The sequence below is a fragment of the Microplitis mediator genome, chromosome 11 (assembly GCF_029852145.1).
Source record: "Microplitis mediator isolate UGA2020A chromosome 11, iyMicMedi2.1, whole genome shotgun sequence".
Lineage (NCBI taxonomy): Eukaryota > Metazoa > Arthropoda > Insecta > Hymenoptera > Braconidae > Microplitis > Microplitis mediator.
The window spans coordinates 13976130-13996220 of record NC_079979.1 but is presented as its reverse complement, the minus strand read 5'-3'; the positions used below and the strand labels follow the sequence as shown (position 1 = coordinate 13996220).

Here is a 20091-nt window from a genome sequence, read left to right as displayed (position 1 = left end):
GTAAATAAACGAAACGGTCCTTGTTGCACTTAAATTATCAAATGGAAATTTTAAATGAGCCGTTCTCAGATATAAACTGAAATTTCCGAACCAGAAGCATTTCATTTGATAAATAATAACTTTACGCATCGAATGAAATATTTTATTTAACGATTTTTGTGTCTTTATCTGAGAAAACGGTTCATTTAAAAATCACCTATTTCACTCTCTTAAGGGGGACCACTAATATGAAATTTTGAATTTCAGAAGTGTCTTTTTCAGAAGTCTATACCTTCAAAAATAACATACTAAAATTCAAAGTGCATATTTCGAATAGTTTTTTTGAGTCACAGCCATCTAAAAAGCAGCCGCTTATCGGTTCTCAAAAATACATTTTTCAAAATTGCTGTAGTTATAACTCGGAGACAAATCATTCGATCGATTTGATTCGAATTGCAACTTCTTTTATGAATATTGCTACGTACCATGAACCTCCAGTTTTCCGATCGAATCAAAAGTGCAATTTTAGCAGGCCAAAAATCATCAAATTTTCGCGCAAAATTTGAAATTTTTTTTAAAACTCCGCCATTTTGCCAAATTTCAATTTTTTATTAACTCGAGGGACATGGTTTGATTTCATGCACTGTGAAGGTCGCTATCATTGCAGCAGTGGGAGGACTTTTTTTTTTAACGTTGTGAATAACTCGTTGAATTTTGAATTTATTGGTCCAAAAATGTTATTTTGTATTCATTATATATCCACAAATATATCCTTAGAATATCAAAACATTCCGTGCAGTAGTTTTCTTTAAAAAAATTCCGAAAAATTATTTTTTTCAGGTGGTTATCCTAGCGGCCCCACTGAAATCAAAATTATGAGTTTGTTTATCAAAGATGCGGTAAAATTGTATAGAAATAATTTTTTAGGGAATGAAATTTGCTATAAAAGATTATTCGATAAATTTTTTAAAAGATTTAATAATTAATATGTTATTTGAATTTGAACTTTGATCAAAATTTTATTTAAAAATTTTTTTCAAAAATAATAATAACAATAATTTTATAAAATGAAATAATAACAATAAAATTTTCGATAATTATATTTGATAAAAAATGAAGCCCTCTAAATTTTCGATGCTCGGATCGGCACGCGATACATTTATGATACGCATAGTGTGGTCTTATTTAAAAAAGTTCTTGAGCAATCTCAAGATTGGCTTAAAGATTGTTAACAGAGATATTATAATGCGGGATTTGAATTTACTGGAGTGATCCAAAAGCAACCAGGATATTATAAAGAAATAATAAAAATAAATAAGACGGTGGTGGGTATCCTTTAAACGGTAATTTAAATTCTCAGGTTTTAACGAGCCGACTTGTGCGCGACATCTTAATTAAAATTTAAAATATATATAAAAAATAAGGTATTGTAAAAAAAAAAAAAATTCGAGCGAGTTTCACATTTTGATCACTATCGGGATTGTGGAACAAATGAACTAGTGTAGATGAACATAGATTTCAACTGGCGATCGGTAATCACCGATCGGCAATCGTCTTAGAGGCCGTAAGATCTCTTGCATCGTGTGTCGGCGTCAAGAAGCTCTACCCTGTTTATTTCATTTTTTTTTCTCTCTTTATTTTATTTTTTATTTTTTTGGAGACACGACACCAGCACTAAATCTATAGCGGAGTCGTGTTAACGAAAAATAATAAGCCATTTAGGTGGAACTAACTTATTAACATGGTGTCGACAGAAATTCCAGTGTTCTACTCTTATCGAGCGGATTTATCGGATATATTTAATGATTTGGCAACAAGATAAATTAGTTTCATTTTTTTTTTCAAATCTTACAATTTATCATTTTTATTTTTTTTTTATTTTTTTCTATACCTTCTAATATTTCAACTTTTATTTTAAATAAATTATTCAATTAAAATTAATAAACGTAGAAATCGAAAAACACAAAATATAATTTGCCAGCTTTTTTTTTTTATCACATTTTTGTAATGATTAAAAAAAATAGGCGTTATACAGAGGGGTAGGGGGGGGGGGGGCTTATTGAGAAAAAAATATGTAAGGATCAATATGACAGTCATGAGAAATTAAAAACTCAAAATATGGGGCATAATGGGCCTCCTAACAAGTGGACAAAAAAAGTTATAAAATCTAATTGCATATACAAAAGTAATTTTCAAATTTTTTAAACGATTCCTACTTTTAAAAATAAATTGCACATAATTTTTTATCATTTTATTTTATGGATTTTATTTTACAAGGCCCAACATCTTAATCCAATAACATCAAGGCCATAAGATATACATAATTGAGATTAACAAAATACAATATAAATAATTTGTATGATAAACTTAGATTAGATTTTTCTTGGTTGCGTTAAATTACGCGCTACAATATTAACGGTTATCGACAAACTATCACACAAAAAATCAATTGATTGAGTATAAAATGCACGGAAAACATACTATAGGGGAGTTTACTTAAAAATATGAGTTCAAAAATTACTAAATTTATATTGTAAACAAAACGGTATCGAAATTGTTATGATTGTTTTTATTGACGGTATATGTATTGTGTTGATGTCGATTTCAATTTTTAAAAATCACTTGACTTGACTGAGATTCGAACCCTGATTTCCCGCGTGCGAATCTTATCCTCAGTCTGTCGGTCCAATGTCTCCTTTAAGCGAAGGTATCTGAACTTGTAATACAAATTCGTATACGCTTTCTCTACTAATTTTTAATTTTTTTGATCTACTTTGGAAAAATTACAAACTTTTACAAAGTAGTAATTTTTAGTTACTGTATGATAGTTAATACTACACACAAAAAACAATTCACGACTGAAGGTACATATTCTTGATTCAAGAAAATTTTTTTGGAGACCTAAATTTTCTCAGGTAAAGTAGAAATCTTCTCCAACCAAAACGAATTCTCTTGGCTCAAGAAAATCTTGACTTGGTTCCCGAAAACGTTTGTCTTCAAAAATATTTTCTTGACTTAAGATATCTGTTTTTTCTGTGTACGCTGTTTATTTGATCTACAGAAATTACTAAACAGATTGTAAGTTTTGCATACTGTAAAGTATTTAATGCATATTTTTAGTTAATTTTTATATTTTTACAGAATGAAAATCGTTAAATTGTATAATGGGATGCATCACTCAACATTTTGAATCAGTTAATAAATCTACACAGAAGAGAAGATTGAACAAAGTTTTGTAACCTATATTTCCATCAGCTCTATATACATTACAAGTTTACTATCAAAAATTTTATTTGAAGGTATGTAATTTTCAAACCACGTTTCATACTAAATACTAAAATATCATAAGTTAAACGAGAAGAGCCTAAAAATTTCTGTAATTTTGCTATTTAGACCCTTAATAACATTTTGATAATACGCATTCAATATACTATAAGTTTTTATAATAAATAAAGTAGAAAATTTAATTTCCTACAACTTTGGTGTAATTAAAAATTGGTGACAGTAAAGCACTTTGCGTTAGTGGTGTGCAAAATGTCATAAAATCTATAGTTCGAAAGATTCAATTCTTTAAAGTCCTAGAAGTAAATGAAGCAAAAACAATTATTAACCCGGGTCAAAAAAATAATTTGAGTTTGGCGTAATTTTAAAAATTGAAAATGAGGCAAATCTAGTAAGACAAAAGCAAGTCAAGTTTATGTTCTTTTTTTAATAAATGAAATAATATTTCAAGATATGAAAAGACATTTGGTTTTGACATGTTTTTGACTGAGTTGTCTTACGTAGTACCGATTCACGCCAACTAAGTCAAATTCAAGTCACGTTATTTTGGATTTGACTTAGTTAACTTAAATTTTTAAGCTAAAAAGTCATATTGAAGTTAAACAAATTAAGAGTAGCCAAAATCAAGTTTAACTGAGTCAAATGCAAGTCATCAAAATTATAGAAGTCAAAATCAAGTCAAATAAGTCTAAATCAAGTTATTTTTTTGATCCGGGAAGACATTTATAACTTTAAGAGATGCACATGTAGGAGAAACATTATTCACAACGGGGCCAATCTTGGCACAATGTTGGGCTGTCCAGTCTCGCCCTATCAACTTTGGCCCAAGATCTAGCCAATATTCAATTACCAAGTCCTGGTTTGTGAGTCTTTGCCCAAGGCCTAGCCAATATTCTACTACCAGGCCCTGGTTTGTAAGCCTTAGCCCAAGGTCTAGCCAATACTCAAACATGTTTGTACTTTTTTGCACGACTCTTTATGCGAAGCATTAGAGTATGCTTCACGATCGAAAAATTCAGTTTGCCTCTTTTTCGCTACTGTATTTTTCTATCACACTCAAGTCCACGAACGATACTATCTTTGCGTTGCACTTACGCAGTAAATGGAAAATTTAATTGGCCGACCTTTTCTCTTAAACACATGAATATTATCAAAACGTTAAAGCGCACTTCTCTAGATTAGACAGTAGTGCATCAATCTGCAGTCTGTAGTTTGTATTTAGAGATTTTGTATCCGAAAAAAACTCGGCCGAAAATACCTGATAACCCCTGTTGAAACAATTACTCCACGCAATTTTTAGCAGTCACCAAAATTATAGATAGTATAATTTTCCATCTAATCAGTATACTTATCTCATTAATTTCTCAAGAAAAATGTCAAATCAAATTATGAGTCAATAAATTTGTTTACCAATTTATTAATAAATTTAAAAAATATTTATTCATAAAACAAACAAATACATTTATTGAAAATAAAAATGCTCTATTAGCATTCACCTGTATTATATAGACCGTAAACAAAAAAGAATCAAGGAAATAAATATTCCATTGAGATATATATTGAGGATTTATTTAACATTGAGGCGGCGATACAGATTCAAGGGATATAAGTTCGTTAGTTGTCTTCCAACTCCGACTCCAGCTCTAACTCCAGCTCCAAGTCAGCATATATATCCAATACAGCAGACTTAACTACATACGGATTGTATTGAATAAGTAGCGTCGATGTATATTAAACGAGTAGGCGTGTTTTCCACCTCTCGTTTAGTCTGCAAGTCATCTCTTCGCACCTCGCTCGCTTATACTGCTCTCGTATTCACCGATTATCGTATCCTCGGGCTCTCGAAACAGTCCGGTGCACTGTCTTATGCTTATTCTTTTATATATATATATATTTTAATACATATGTATATATAAGAGTGTAGTGTAGGTCCCAAAGGGAGAGTTCCCTGGCGCGCGAAAGCAGTCGTACATGCCACAAGAGACTCGATGTCTTCGTTATCTCACCTCGTGGGGTCTTCTCAACATCCGTTTCTTTCTATATCTATATATATTTATTTATAGTGTCTATATGTGGACTTGTGTATGGACACCTTTACGCGGGATATCAACATGAGAAAAAACGAGCTCCAATGATTGCTCATCACGCGACCTAACTGTCCTCTGCCTGCTTCTACCCTATATATATATATGAAGGCTATTTTAAATTAAAACTTGCTCTCTCTTCCGAGGTGTATTTAAAAATCACGATAATAAATGTTAATAGAGCTTATATATTTATTCGAGTTACATTTCCGTGGTATATATTAATAAAACTCTTTGCTTTGTTAATTAAAAATATGTTGAACTTTTTTTTTTTTGAAAATTTATTGGGATAATTGATAATTAATTTGACAAGTTATTGTTTTATTTTGAGGACGAATGTTTATGGTAATAATGTGTTGATAAGATACTTTAATTAAGTTTATTGAAGACTTGCAAATTATTATTTTACTTAAAACCGTTTTAATCCCGTACGAAGAAAGTATAGATCCGGGATATATCCGGGCAAAATTGAATATATGTCTCATATATGTGACGTATACTCTTATTTGCCCGGATATATACTTTTTTCGTAGGGAACAAAGACAGATATTTTTTTTTTATAAACATGATGTAATTTCTACCTTAATGAGCTTGAATATTTAAAACTTTTAAATTTGTCAAAAGTTTTTTTTTTTAGAATTTTTCAAGGGCTTTAACGGGGACCGCTAGTGAGAAATTTTGAAAAAACCATTTTTTTTTGCATATGTCGATAGTTTGTACCTTCAAAAATGACATTCTAAAATTTTAAGTGCAGATCTTAAATAGTTTTTTTGAATTACAGGCATTTGAAGAGCAGCCGTTTACACGCAGAGAATTTTATAGTATTTTTTACATCAAAAATTTATAGAAAAATTACTATAGTAATAGTAAATAAGGACAGTATGGAATTATTGTACAAATTACCGATAACGTAGAAATTTTTAAAATACATCGAACAGAATTTACAAGGTGCACTGTAATTTTGACAAAGCAACAGATTAAGAAATTTAAATTTCTTGGATAAAATTACAATGCACCTTGTAAATTCTGTTCGATGTATTTTAAAAATTTCTACAGTATTGGTAATTTGTACAATAATTCCATACTGTCCTCATTTTACTATGACATAGTAATTTTTCTATCAATTTTTTATGTAAAAAGTACCGTAAAATTCTCTGCGTGTGTCGATTCTCGAAAATAGATTTTTCAAAATTGCTGCAGTTATAACTCGAAGACAAATCATTCGATCGATTTGATTTGAATTGCAGCTTCTTTTTATACATGTTTCTACGTACCATGAACCTCCAGTTTTCCCATCGAATCAAAAACGTAAATTTGGCAGGCCAAAAATCATCAAATTTTCGCGCAAAATTTGAAATTTTTTTTTTAAATTCCGCCATTTTATTAAATTAAAATTTTTTTCTTAGCCCGAGGATCATGGTAAGGGAAATACCTTCTAGTTCAATAAACTTTAGTTTTTTTGATTTCACGCACTGTGAAGGTCGCTATCATTGCAGCAGTGGGGGACTTTTTTTTTGGAGCGTCGAGAGATTGTGAATTACTCGCTTAATTTTGAATTTTTTGGTCCAAAAATTTTATCGTGTATTCATTATATATCCACAAATATATCCTTAATACATTCAAACATTCCATGCAGTGGTTTTCGTAAAAAAAATTCCCAAAAATCATCTTTTTTTCAGGTGGTCACACTAATGGTCTCCCATAATGAACTTGAATATTTTAAACTTTTTCCCAGTCAATGGTCAATTGACTGCTAATAATTTAATTGGTTGAAGTTGTATTTACTACTAAACAAACGAATACATAAATACAGCAACTAATCTTGTAAAACAGCTAAAAAAAAAATAAATTCATTGACAAGTTTATTAACAGCTGAGTAATTTACCGGTTGACCGTAACCTTAGAGACAGAATTGTTTAACTTTATTGAATTTCCAATACAAGCAAGTTCACCCCCACACTCCTCTCAATACAATGTCCAGTCAAGTCTAATATAACAAACTCTGGAAGTAAACCCATGGAACGGACTAACGACTCCAGCAGAGCCATTGTCTGTCGCCAGAGGCGTGTGTTGAACGAGTAGAGCAAGAAGCAGCAAAACGAAAAGCAAAGTGAAGCAAAACTAAAGCAAACCGTAGCCTTAACTTCCATGGAGGAGACTGAGTAGAGCTTCATTGTCAAGACGTTGTTGCTGATGAATGCCCAGCTATCTCGTTTAACTTCAATTACTACCCAGTCTCTTTTCACTTCCACAGCCTCCACTGGCTCTCATCAGCTTCACCGTCTCTTCGTTACTCTGCTACACGACATACATATTACCTCACCTAGTCTGCCACCAACTAATGCCAGGTCTGAAGCCTCAAGCCAACATGGGCACATTGTTAAAAAAAGTATAAATTGAAGTTGCTTACCTGTTCGTTAGATTATTCTCTTCACTTCTCGTCTCGTCTCTTCTCTTCTCTTCTGTCTTTATTGGGATACTCCAATCAACAAAACCCCAAAGACTAATATGGTCTTGTTATTTTTTTCCACACTCATTCACAATTCAAACCAATGTAAATAACTTACTGATGCAATTGTCCTGACGAGTGGACTCCACCGGAAGCACTTTGTTTTTCTAGGGACTCTTAAATGTTTCCTTTGACTACTGGATTTTTCGGTGAAATTCTTTTTTAAAGAAAATCAAAAACATCCGGTTTAAACCCTGGGAAAATGACATTTTTTTAAAGACAAAAAAAAAATTACTATTTTTTTTTTTTAATTGAGTGGAAAAAAATTTTTAAATTAAAAAATTAATTTGAAAAATTTTAATAAAATTTTAGTGTAAGAAAAAAAAATTAAATAGAAAGTTGAAAAGTTTTTGTGATTAAAATTTGACCACCTGGTGACTCTGCGGGGGTAGAAAATATTTAAAATTGATTTAATCTTAAACAATAGAATAGTTTTATAAAAACACTGGAAAATAATAAAAAAAAAAAAAAAAAAAAAAAAAACGATAGAGATTAATGTGAAAATAGAATTTTTTTTTTCAGACTGAAGGAGGAAATGACTTCAAATATTTAAAGTCCTCGAACTATTGAACATTAGAAATTTTTTAGAGGTTTCCGGAGATGAAATCTTTTAGAATGAGGTTTTTTTTTTGTGTTTGATGAATAAAAAAAATTGTAAAATATTGGAAGTGGAAGCAAAAAATGGATAGATAATAAGCAAGGAGTCTGCGAGCCCCTATAATGTCTGTCTGAATATATACAGAGGTCTCATTCCAATAAGAGCATAGACCCAAGGAGCCAGAGATTAAATATACAACCGGGATAATAACTATCTCTTGATTATCATTATCGGAGCTAAGTATTTTTAATTTCATACTTAGAAATTTTATAATACACATAAATATCTGCAATTACTTCTAAATATAAATTAATTTATTTTTTTATTGAGAATCAATATCATAAATTTAAATTTTTGATTGAAACGGCTGCCCCATTTTGCCCATACCCTCGTTGCTATTGAATATTAAATCAATTAATTAAATACATTTAGAAATACGTAGCGCTTGGAGTAAATTAATATTTTACGTGATTTTAATTAATTGAAAATTTAAAAAGAAAATTTTTTTTAAATAATTAAAATTTAAATGATACTAAAGTTAGCCGACGTCTAATAATTTTTGAATTTTTTTTAAAAACGATGAACTGTAAAATGAAATATTTTACAAAATTGCGCTTGTAGTTTTTTCAATTCTCTGCATTTACATATTTATTTATTTTTTTTTTTTTCAATTAAATTGTGAAAAAAAATCCGAAAATTGTTAATTGTCTGTTAAGGTAGTACCGTCGGTTTTAGAATTGACGTTCAGAATTTAACGAAACTTGCCATATTGGTACATTATAATAAGATAATAAATCAGTTGAATTTTTTAAGGTCAACAGAGAACTGAAAAAAAATTATTAATATTAAAAAATGTTTGCCTTTACGATTGATCCTTATGGGGAATCACAGTTTATTTTATTTCACAAAAAGTGACGTTCAAATTTCAATGAAAGTGGTATCATCGGAAAGGAAAAAATGTTTAGAACATTTTGGTTAATCAGAATTCGAGCTTCAGAGCTTGTGATAATAGTTATTAGTAAATAATTAAGAAAAACGTGCTATGTTACTTACATGTTGCAGCGCCGTCAAAAATGTTATGACGCGCGCGAAATTTAAACATGCATCAAATGCAGTATGTGGGGATATCAGTGTTATACACATTTTTTAGTACAGAACATACACGCAGAAAATTTTATGTTATTTTTTACATAAAAATGACTATAGTCATAGTAACATGAGAACAGTATGGAATTATTGTACAAATTACCGATAACGTAGAAATTTTTAAAAGACATCGAACAGAATTTACAAGGTGCATTGTAATTTTGACAAAGCAACAGATCAAATTTTATCCAAGAAATTTAAATTTCTTAATCTGTTGCTTTGTCAAAATTACAATGCACCTTGTAAATTCTGCTCGATGTATTTTAAAAATTTCTACGTTATCGATAATTTGTACAATAATTCCATACTGTCCTCATGTTACTATGACATAGTAATTTTTATTTCAATTTTTTATGTATAAAATACCGGAAAATTCTCTGCGTATACGACATAATTTTCATTAATACAGTTGCATTATCAAATAAAGCAACCTGTTATTTTAGTAAATAAACATGTAAAGCCAATAACTTCTCTGATTTAGAAAAATGATTTGCTCCATGTTAAGTGTATATCTATACATTAGTCGATTCAAATTATTTTAAATCATTCCAAATCATTTTTCTTAATCAGAGTTGTATGATAGATGTTTGCGCAATAGATTTTTGTGCATGATCTTATATTTTGAGTGAAACAGGAGTTACTGTAAGCATACTCTCTTAAAACGAATCAGTGAAAAGTACTTCAATCAGTGAATATTTACTGCACAAATGTCCCAAGTATATCACTGATTGAATTAGTGATATATTTGGGACTGATTTGCAGTGAAAATTCACTGATTTGTAGGATTTTTCACTGATTCATTTTAAGAGAGTACTTATATCTCAACTCTTGTGGTATCGATGTACTGCTTTAACTTCAGGACCATTAAATTTGAAAATAAATTGAAACTTGAATAGTTTAATTTAACAAAAAAAATTTATATTTCAAAGTCAAAAAAATTAATACAACATACCTATACGCATACATGTATAGAAAACCGCAAAGAGAACAGTTGAATTGATTTTAAGGGTGCGTGTGACATTGAACTATAGGGCACGGGCCGTGCCTATCGACGGTAAATCACCTTCTATTGTTATTCATCATCATTTTATTATTATTATTTTTATTATAAATACCCACTAAAAAATAACGCACGTGGATATAAAAAAATTTCGACCCAGTGAGGCGTGATTCTGCAAGTGTCACAGTAGGAGTAGTAACTTGCATCGATTTTTCATTATAAATCCGTACAATAAAATAAAATAAATGAGGATATTTTAGTTTAAAAAAAAATCCAACAAAGAGCATTATGAGCCGTCTAATGTCCTATTGATAGCTGACCGCAGGAATAAAAAATTCCAGCAAGTTAGATTTTCTAGTGGCAGCATTAGTGTTAGCGGTCAGTCGTAATTTTTCGTCTCACTTTATTATATTTTTTTTGTCTGTCTCACTTTTGAATTTTTTATTTTTTTATTATACGAGCAACAAAGACTGTCGAAGTGAAAGAATTGGAATATTGTGAATGGTGTCTCGGTCAATGCCGAGGCGTGAGAGAACCCCGGGGACTAGTATAAGGGAGAATTATTGTGTCCACAAGTGAAGTAAAGAGAAAACGCGAGACTCTTGTGGAAGTGAATGGAGCTCGAAGAATGGCTTCCAAACGAGCTAAAGTTAGTGCCTGTGCCTATATGGCGACCAAGAGAGTCGGAATAAAAAAAATAATAATAAAATATATAATAATAAAAAAAAAAAAAAAAAAAAAAGGGAGAAATGGAGTGAAGAAAAGAAGCTGGGAGATGTAATGCTAAGGGCAAACTTACTGAACAAACCGTCAACTTGTTCTACTCTATACCAATCTTTATGGGTATTAATATATATGAGGTATATATGTTAGGTATAGGTATAGGTATAGGTATAGTTATAGGGTATTTTGAGAATTAAATGGAACGCTCATCAGCCGAGCGATAATATTTTCGTAGGACTAGAGCAAACTCGATATGCCTCGACCCTGTGATCATTGAATTCACTATTATTCGAATGCTACGATACTGATGTTCTTCTGATTTGTTTTCTTACTGGGGATTAGCTCGGATCCGTTGCTCAGAAATGAAACGGGTGTATGGCTGATTTTTTTTTAGGGTGATGCCCTTTTCTGCAATTATTTTTGGTCATTTTTTTAAAAATTCTCACGAGTTTATCGATGTTCAGTTTTTTTTCACAGCCAATCCTATGTCATGGTAGATTTTTAATATTTTTTTAAATCCTTAACGAATGTTTTTAAATTTATTGACCGAGAATTTTTGTAAACAATAGTAAGCAGGCTGGGAAAGAGAATTTGAAAAATTTTATAACTGTTTACTTTTTTTGTTAACATTGTAACACTTTTTAAATAAATAACTGGTGAGAAGATTTCGTACACTAAAAAAATTTTATTATTAAAAGTTTGATTCAAAAATTTTTTTAAAAAAAATCCGAAATTAAATTCGAATCAAATAATTAAAACTATACAGAAAAACAAGAATTTTTTCGCGCAAGAAATTGTTTGTCATAAATTGGCAAAAAATTTTCTTTGTGAGAAAACATTTTCCGGCACATGGAAATTTTTCTTGCCTCAAAATAATTTTTGTTTCCAATTCATAATGCAAAAAATTTCTTACACGGAAAGAAAATTATAGGAAGTTTTCCTATGCATTATGGGAATGGTTCCCATAATGGTATGGGAACAGTACCTATACTACTATAGGGATGGTTCCCATATATTATGGGAACCATTCCCATAATGTTATGGGAACCATCCCTATAATATCATTAAATTTTTTTTTTTGCACAATAGTGTAGAAATTTCCGAAAATTTGAATTTTCTTGAATGTTTTGTGCTGACAAAAAATTCTTGTTAAAAATTTTAATGTTTTTTGCCAAATACGATTTTTTTTTCAATGTTTGAATTTTTGTTTTTATGTTTAATAATATTTCTGTGTATTGTAGAAGTGATTACCACACTTTTCTTTAAATTAATTTTTTCATGATAATATGGGAACCATTCCCATAATATTATAGGAATGGTTCCCATAATGATATGGGAATGGTTCCCATAATATTATGGGAACCGTTCCCATAATGGTATGGGAACCATTCCAATTGCATTATGGGAATCATTCCCATAATGTTATGGGAATAGTTCCCATACTAGGAACTATTCCTATAATTATGGGAAACATTCCTATAATTATAGGAACCGCTCCCATAATTTATGGTCGTAATTCCTATGATGGTATAGGAAAAAATTTCACAAAATTATGGGAACCGCTGCTATAATTTTCTTTCCGTGTAGGACGAGTAAAAACTTTTTTCCCAAGAAATCTTTTTTTTCTGTGTACAGATAATTTTAATTTCTCGAATGATTCGAAAATTTACTAATAGTTTGAATTTCTCAATTAATTAAAAAAGTTACAAATTTTCCCACCAGTAATTTTTTACACAAAAATTTAATATTTTATGAATAAAATTTTATCAGACAAAAATGCTCAAGAAATAGAAAATTTTTCGGAACAAATAAATAAGAACAAAAAAAATGTTAAAAAAATATAATTGCAATTTAAAAAAAAAAAATAAATAAATAACAGAGTTAAATATTTGTTATAATTACAGCTACAAATAAGTATAAAGAATTTATGAAGTTAATGATGATGATGGATTAAAGTGCATTATTTCACAAGCATAATTAGGATAATTAATCAATAAATTTCGTAGCGGGTTCATTAAGAGACTCGATGGGTAACTCTAAATGAGAGTTAACTGCCAGCACATCAACTACTAACTCTACCTCTACCTCTACCTCTACCTCTATTATAAACTCACCAGTTAGCTAAAAAAAAAATAAATTTATATATTTATATATAAATAAGATATCTGGTAGTTTAGCGATAAAGATACCAGGCCAGCATTTAGGTTTATAACGCCCGGAATAAATGCAAAATAGCGGCGATAAGAAGTAGTCCCTCTTGATTATCTATCCCAAGGAGTAAGGATGCACATGAGTAGCCAATAAAAAATTTCAGTGGACCACCATGTTCTTCTTCTTCTTCTTCTGCTTCTTCTTCTTTTACTTCTTCTACTCAACCTTATATTTTATTTATTTTTTTAATTTTATTTTCATTTATAAATTTTTTAAATTTATTTTCTTCCTTCCTCCTTGTTTAACACATACTCCGAATATTTTTTACTCGGTCATATTAATAATTGCACTGCCGAAACCTGTCGGGGTTAGCGTCCGTCCGGGAGCAGAAAGAGAGACGGGAATATTATGATAAGAGTAGCCGAGAGTGCATCAGCTTCTTATTCTCGTTCTCACGTAATTGCAGGTACGAAATATATACAATCGTGTGTGTATAAGTGTAAGGATAGTGTCAGTGTGTGAGTGTGAGTGCATCATCTTGAGACGCGCATCCACTGAATCCACTTTGTCATTTTTTTTTTTATTTTCATCATCGTGTGTAGCTCCCACTTCGAATACTTATTCGAGACTACTCAACTCGCGTGGCGTGCGTCTTACGATTTAGACACGCGCACGTGCGTTCCATTCCCCGATACGAGCTTATACCGATTCCATGGATTTTAATCTTTTATTTTTTATTTTTTACTTACTATTTAATTATTTTGTCGATTCATAATTTAACTAATCTATAGAAAAAAATTTTCATACATTCCAAAAAAAAAAAAAATAAATAAAGAAGGGGCAAAATGCTCAGCCTGTTTTCTTCTTCTTTACTTTGAAGCCAAATAAGTATCTTCCAAAATATATGACCCTACTCATCAATAAATTTTTAGTGTGGGGTAAAATGGTCCATTAAAAAAAATTTTTGTAATGGCTTGTTAATTAATTTTCACTTATTAAAATACGAAAAAAACATTTATTGACGTTTGAACCTAGAGAGGAAAGTAACACGGGCCCAGGCTTGGCCCAACTTTGTAGAACCTTGGGTCTGGCTTGTAAGCCAGTCTTGGCCCAGTTTCGGTAAAAGTCTGGAATGATAATCTCGGGCCAAGCCTGGTTGCCAGATCTGACCCATGCTTGGCTACCAGACCTGGCCCATACATCGAGGAAACGAATACATTTAATTAAAAAAAAATTTTATTATTATTAACCTGGTAGAATTCATGATCATTAACGTTTAAATTATCTAAGGGAGGTAAATGATGTGAAAAAAACCCTTCTGATTGCTGGGTTCGAACGGTAGCTACTGGACGAACCTACTAATGTTGAACTGATATATTTATATAATCTACTCATTAAACCATAGGTATAGCCAAACTTAGGTAATCTTACCTTGGCCCCAGTCTGAGTTGCCATTGGACGGCCAAGGCTAGGTTACCCAGTCTTGGCCCAAGCCTGGGTAATCATTGTAACGGCCAAGGCTAGGTTACCCTGTGCTGAGCCAAGTAGGGACCCGTCGTTCAACTCTGGCAGCTCCTGCATGGGAATAGAAAAAACTTAATTGGAATGGAAACAAAATTTGTATTTTTTAAATTTTTAATTGAGATAATTTTAAAATTACACTGTAAAAAATCGGAAGTGAACTCGGAGTTCCAGAGTTTCAGAAAAAATAATTCCACAGCCCGCATCCGGGGTAAGTAAGGAGTTTGTTTTTCCAGCGAAATGATTTCGGAGTGATCTGGATTTTATTTAAAGCCGCATTCACTCCGGATTTAATCCGCGTTCACTTCAAAAATTTTTTCAGTGTATTTTAAAAAAATGATAAATAAAATTAAACAATTTTTTTTTTTTTAAATTATTCAGGAGTTTTTGATAGAATAATTTTCGAAAGAAAAAAAAATTTAATTGAAAAGAAATAAACGATCTATTTATTCCAAAAATAAAACCCAAACCTCAAATGCATCAATCCCGTTAAATTTCTTTGTAAAAAAATAAAAAAAAAGTGTGCACGTAAATTACAATTGGGTATAAACGTGTTAGTCGCGATCTGGTAAGTACAAACGTTAAAACCCGATCCTGTAGCCAAGAAAAACGAGAGTAAGTGCATGGGGCCTTTGCAAAACTGTAAGTCGAGTATTAAAAGTGAGCGAATGTGGCCCAGTTGAAATTAAAAATGAAACGTGCGGTGTTTACACTTACACGGCATACATACACAGCAGCCAACAAAATAACATTTAAGCGAGAAAAAAGAGTGTATATAACAAGCGAACCCCCACTGGCCTGATGGCCCACGGACCTACAAACCTGGGTTTCGTTATTTCGTGCTCTGCTCCACTCACCAATTGGAATAATCGGCTACCGACAGAAGTAATGCCAAGTTAAGTCGAGCAAAACCGTCGTCTCGGCTTTCTTTCTCTCATATATTGCTTTTCGGCTTTACCTCTACCTCTACCTCTCCCTTTTCTTTTTCCTCTTTCTTTACCTCCGACTTTGCTTCTGACTTAACCATTCTTCAGAGTACCAGTGTACTCATCAACGTTTTTTTATTCCTCAAAAACTGTAGTTTCATCTCCCTTGTGGTTCTGTTTTCAAACTCTGTCTGTTACTACCTCTCGTAAACAATACCAGCCATGGTGTTACCAGAAACCTCACTACTACTCTTACATATTTATCACTTGAACGTACTTTTTCAGTGTGCTGATGTGTATTCATATACGAGCAAACGAACTCACGTTATTCAGTTGCCCATTATAAAACGGTCAAACCGCGAACCTCAAATCTACTTATGCCCTTCACCCAGATAACTCGATCATCACTATCTGAAAAACAATACCTCTCAATTACTTTTCAATCATTACTTCATTTTTATTTATATTATTATTGTTATTATTTTATTAAACGAGTATCATCGGAAATTTGTTTAAAATCGATGGAAATTAGCTGACGGAGGCAAACGAAGAGTATCACTAAAAGCCGAAAAAAAAAATTTGTTTTTCATATTTTCAATAAAACATGTTGAACTTGACAAGAGTATAATGATTGGCCTGGCAATATCAAGGTCAAGAGTAAAAGCATTGAGAAAAAATTTAAGAAAATAATTATTCAGGAAAAAAAGGGGGTGAGGCAAATCGGGCCCTCACATTTTTTGTAAATTAAAATTACTACACGGAAAAAAATAAACTTTAAAAATTAGTATTTGAAATTATAACCTGGAACCCGGTTGTCAATATGGGGAATTTTAACATTCAAATAGTAAATTTTATAATACGTGTCGTCTATTTTCTAAGTATCAGTTACGATTTTTAAAGTTCAAATAGTAATTTTTCTTCTATAGACAATAAATTTTCATACTTATCTTGTAATTATTCACGTTTTTATCATAAATGAAAAAATTACTATTTAGAATGATGGTACTCTCTTAAAATGAATCAGTAGAATCCACTGATTCACCACTGGATTCACTGACTCACCAGTGGATTTCACTGGTAAATCAGTAGATTCCGCTGATTCATTTTAAGAGAGTATTTACTGATCACTTTATCATTATATTACTTGTCATTCTCAATTTATATAAATTTTTTTCCGTGTAGAAGCATAAGAAAAAAAAACTCAATTTATTTGTATGTTTTCTTTTATAATAATAAAATATATTCACTTGAATCACAAGTAATAGAATGGGTAAGGGTGGGCAAAATGGACCACCTAAAAAATTTGATAAAAAAATTTTTTTTATAAATTTTTAGTAATCTTATTATATTGTTTGCCGCAAAAATACATATGGTGTCTTTTTTACTATATTCAAATTTTATATAAGTTATTTATCTTCAGTAATCTTGTTTTTTCAGTATCTTCATTTACTGATCGTAATGTAATTCATTTTTTTCACTTAGATTAGATATAAACAATTTTATTATAATCATTTTTTTCAAATAAAAAAATAGTATATTACACACCAAGGGACGAAAGTAGAACATTCCAATCCACGTGCATAATTGCCTACCCGAATCAAAAATTAATTTTTATCATTTATGTTCTTATAAAAAAAAGTACGACTTTCTCCCGTCTAAACAGGGCAGAAATTTAAACATTCGGCGCAGGTATGGTTAAAAAATATTGCACGACTCATAATGCGAAGCATTAGAGGAGTGCTTTAAGATCAAAAATTTTTTTTCGCCTCCTTTTTTTTACTTTTTTTTTGGATGCTCCGTTTTGCCCGCCCAGGGAAAAAATTTTTTTTCTATAGCAACTGGAAATTTGGTTTAATTACTTCGAATGAAAGTAAAGAAAAGGAGATTCACTGTATTTAAATGCACAAAAATCCATTATTTCCTTAGCGATCCCGTCTCTCCCGCCCTTCTGCTTGCGACTGCGATTTATTTTTCTCTATTCGGGGATCCGTTTTGCTTCCTCTCCTTTCCCCTATTAAATTCGTCAAAAATTTATTGTTTTCAAAAGAAAAATTTAAATTTTAAATGAGAAAAAAAATCATATCAATAAATCACCATCCAATTTATCAATTTATTTTTTTGATGTATATTACATATATCCATGAAAACATCAGTATCAGTAACAAAAATACATCCACAGTTGCGTGTAATTACTCTTTCTGTTTTCTCTTGCAATAAAAATATAAAACCGTACGTGTTTTAATTTCAAATAATCGATTACCATATATACCATACATACATATGTATATATACATTGAGGGGTAAAAAAATGCCCGGGGAAAAATGTCGCACGTGCGCTTCAACTTTTGTATTACTGCTTGGTTACACACAACACACAAGTTTATATATATTTATATAAGTGCATGTGTATTACGTGTTAAAATTTCGCTGTAGTACTCTCGATACCGTTGTAAATGATAAATAAAAAAAAATTAAATATATATTGACTGCGATACTGTATCTTATTTTGTGATCCAACTGCCGATCGAGTGGATGACCGAGCCAAGTATGGCGATGAATCGATGTCGATTTGTGTCACTGGGAATTTTATAAAAAATTTTTTTCATTTTAATTATATGTGTAAAAAAAGAGAGATCTTGGATGTTGATACTCGAAATTGTACCATAAATGATTTATATAAATTATTTAATATTGTTATTAATTATTAAATATTATTATTTTTGAACAAGAAATATGTGAATGGAGTTTTTAAATACGATGACAATTCTTTCTGCACTTAAAATGATGACTTGAAAGTACTAAAAATAAAATAAATCGAAGAAAAGTAGAACGATTTAAGTAAATTAAGTCGGTGTATATGTACAATATATTTATGGAGGGAATGAAAAAATTTCACCTGTAAATTTCGCCGAAAGTTTCGATTACCCTGATGGTAAATGCAAGCGCGTTATGTTCGTCGCACACGACCACTGTAAGTGTGTATGATGGATCGTAATCGATCAACGCAATTGCGATCCTTGAGATAATACTTTGAATAATGTAATAAAATAAATTTAAAAAGTTGTTCTTGATTCGGTTTTTTTTGCTCGAGATCGCGTGCCTTTGACGCATGCGTAAATTTTGCCACGCGACCGGCATACTCTACTTAAGAAACTCCGCTCACTTTTGTAATAAAAATATATTTAAATTATGAAATAACGTTTTTTTTTATTTTACTTAATAAATATTTAATTTTATTTTAAAATAGTTGTGATCATTAGTTTTCATTATTAATTACAACTCATGAGCTGAATCTTCTTCTAATCGAACAAAAACAGTTTGGCAATGCAATAATATATTATACAAAAAAAAAACATGATACTGAAGTTAGCAGACGTCTAATAATTTTTGGATTTTTTTTTTAGACGATGAAACATTAAAAAAAAAATATTTGAAAAAATTGCACCTGTAGTTTTTTAAATTATCTACATGTGCATATTTTTATATTATTTTTTTGCAATTGATTTATTGAAAAACGAAAATTCCAAAATTTTTAAATGTCTGCTAACTTCAGGATCATAAAAAAACAATATTTTAATTCATAAGAATTTTTTTTTTTCGTGAATAAAAATAACTGTCATTTTTTTTCAACTTAAATTTGAACTTTACTCAATAATTATTAGCGTACAGCTCAAGAGCATCATTTTTGCATCGAAATGATTAATAATTATTGACGGTTTAGCCTTTACGGATAAATTATTCTTGTTTGAAATGCTATGGTGTCATAGTAAAGCCAGACTATATTGAAGACCTTCAGAAATCAAAATAAACAGTTGCGAAAATTACTATGGTCTTAGTAAAATTGACACGGAAAAAAAAACTACCCATACGAAAAAAATATATATCCGGGCAAATCTGGAATATGTCGCATATATGCAACATATATATAAATATATGTTTCATATATGCTGCAACAGCAACTGTAGTTGAGGTTACCACAAGTTGGAGTGAAGAAATGCCAACTCCAAGTTGGAATAACCTCAACCATACGTGTAGTAACGTCAGTACTATTCATGTAGTTTCCTTTACTACATATTGAAGTATTTGCTACTACAATGTTTTACTACAATATTATGGTTAGAAAAACCAAACGGAAAGATTGAAACCCGGCTGGTTACTGTTTTGCACCCGAC

The 20091-nt window shown here is 30.7% G+C and overlaps 1 long non-coding RNA gene across 1 annotated transcript in view; it reads left to right on the top strand.

Annotated features, from left to right (window-relative positions):
- Positions 1–20091, top strand: part of LOC130677482 (uncharacterized) — a 166679-nt gene that overhangs the window by 118041 nt on the left and 28547 nt on the right. The window contains exon 4 of the long non-coding RNA XR_008991620.1: positions 3121–3278. This is a non-coding gene — a long non-coding RNA (uncharacterized LOC130677482). The remainder of the gene's footprint in view (positions 1–3120; positions 3279–20091) is intronic.